Raw genomic sequence first — 2,500 nt, forward strand, 5'->3', positions numbered from 1 at the left:
CTATACCATATTATTGCTGTTTCTGCAACTTGAAAAAATGCTCACATACCAAAGTAGTCGACCAGGTACCTTTGGTGGGCATTTTAGCAGTTGTAGGTAGGCTTATTACTTCCCACTAGTCGCCACAGTTGAATGGCACCACTGTTGTAGAAAGGTGAAAAAATTAATATTTATGATAAAAGCTTAATTGTGTCTTAATGTAGGGTCTGTACAGTAAGTACAGAATGTGGTTAAGTGAAAGAAGTATAATTGGGGATAAATCATTTAAGCTTTGTGATATTTTTACTTGTTTATGCTTCCCTTATCTTTATTTACATTCTTTCTTTACCCTGTTCACACCCACAAAGCGCACAGCCTAATACTTTTTGTTACTACTTGGAACTGTTACTTCAAAACTTAGAGATCAAAGACTTGTGCATGCATATGCACTTTAACATTTACAGTGTCCAATAGTACTTATCCATAACTGTTTAGATTCATTTAGTAGTAGATAAATGTATTTCATTATGGTGTTTATATTGATATGAATTGACTGTATATAGTTTGTGAATTGTGTGCTTAGTACTAAACAAATGGATGTTTTATTGCAGTGTTTTTTATGTATGTTGAGTGTTTATCTGAGCTGATTGTGTATTGTTTTGTGAATATGATGTGTTTTGTTGTGATACTGGTTCCACAAGAACATAGTCTGCTTTAGGTACATTTCCATGCACGAATCTGTGTTGGAGTGCTTAGTATTGTTTTTCCCAGCCATCACCTTTAACTGAATCTGTTGCTGAGCGTGGGTTGTCTTAATCAAGATGAACCTACCAACACTGTATGTTGTGCATGTACTGATTTATTTTTTTTTAATGTGTATTTATTTTTTTGGTGATGCTGTCTGAAGAAGCAGTAAGAGATGTGGTCCTCCAGTTCCTTTAGTAGAAGACGCATATGTCTAGAAACAAAATGGGTGTGTGTGTGTGTGTGTGTGTGTGTGTGTCTAGTCTGAGCCTGTTGAAAGCTAAATTTTTCAGTCTTTTCTTTGTGAAGCATGTTCGTTTTATTTATTTATTTTTTTTTTACAAATCTTTTAAGGATTTGCCTAGCAAAATTTATAACTATTTAACTCTGTGGGTATGGGTATGCTTCCCTTTTTATCTTGAGTTAGGATACTGTATTACAGGAGTGTGACCAGTATTTGGCAACTTTTTTTTTTTTTTTTTTTTATCTTGTTGTAGTGGACCTGCTTGTTGGAAAGGTTACTTGAAATGTGCTCATCTGTTTTGTGTAGAACATCACAAAAGGTGTTCCTTGAGGAAGCTACAGTGCAGCACCCTGGTCTGTGCTTTACTTTGTATTTGTTTCTAATTTATGAATTTGGTTTTGTTACAGATAAGTGGTCTGCTACATGATAGTGATAGTAAGCACCCTGAGCAGTTTTGTTATGATTTTGAATTTTGGCGATGACTTTCCATTAGCTACCTTTTTAAAATTCTAGGACCGTAATTAGAATCCTTTTAATTAGTGGAACTACAGGTGTGATGTCGGTGTGGATGAGATTGTAGCACCACTGAATATTTATTGTAGACTAAGGAGTGATCTTTGTTATATGAGTAGTTGGTGTAACCGTGAATTTAAATATTTGCCTTATGGTTTACAATATATTGTCTGTATTTTTGGGCGCACGGCTTTGTCTGGTTCTGAAGGTTTAGTAGATACTAATAAACTTGCAATTTTTGACTGGACTGACTGGATTTCTTTCTTGGGGACCATGCATTTTATTTATGATGATCAAATTAATAATAAACTATGAAACTTTCCAAAAGAGTCTATTATAATCCTATGCTCAGATTTACACTGAGAACGTTCTCTGCATAGGATACAGTGGTGTCAAGCTTGCACCTTTTAAAAATGTAGGGAGAGATTTGGAGAGCTTGCAGATTTGAAATATTAACAGTTGTAAAGCTCTGGATTTTCTGGTTTAGAAAGTTTAAAGATGGCTGCTTTAACTATCAGCGGTGGTGTTTGGAGTGTAGAATTTCAACTCTAGGTGATGTCTGGCTACTAATTTAGGGCCATTTTCTGTGCTTTAATGATGGGAATAACGCTAGGAACTTGAACCTTGATGTGCAGAGGTGTTTGGTGCATGAATATCATTGCCATGTCATGGTGTAATATACTGAGGTGCTCCTACAAAGTAGGGGGGCTGATTTCAGTCTCTTGTGTAACCATAGTTCTTACCTTCCTGAGCACAAAGTGACTTGAAAGATTCAGTTCCTTTTGTTTCCCAGACATTGGCTGTTCTCTGTTTTGCACCCATAACAACCGGTAAAAGTCTTCACTGCACTGTTTTTTCTTTTCTCTCTCTTTCTCTCCCCAATGGTTTGCCTTTTTTTGGGTGAGGGGCTTAATGTAGATCTACATCTGAAAGTAGAAGCTATATATGAAATATTGTAAATATTTTTATTTTCCACTGATATAGTGAAGGGTAATATTTAAGAATTCTAATTTAATAACT

General features: G+C 35.3%; 1 protein-coding gene across 3 annotated transcripts in view; it reads left to right on the plus strand.

Annotated features, from left to right (window-relative positions):
- Positions 1-2,500, plus strand: part of RHOT1 (ras homolog family member T1) — a 1,470,459-nt gene that overhangs the window by 623 nt on the left and 1,467,336 nt on the right. The gene's annotated exons all lie outside the window — the stretch shown is intronic.

This window comes from Protopterus annectens, chromosome 4.part0 (genome assembly GCF_019279795.1).
Source record: "Protopterus annectens isolate FY-2018-M chromosome 4.part0, PAN1.0, whole genome shotgun sequence".
In the NCBI taxonomy this organism is placed as follows: Eukaryota; Metazoa; Chordata; order Ceratodontiformes; family Protopteridae; genus Protopterus; species Protopterus annectens.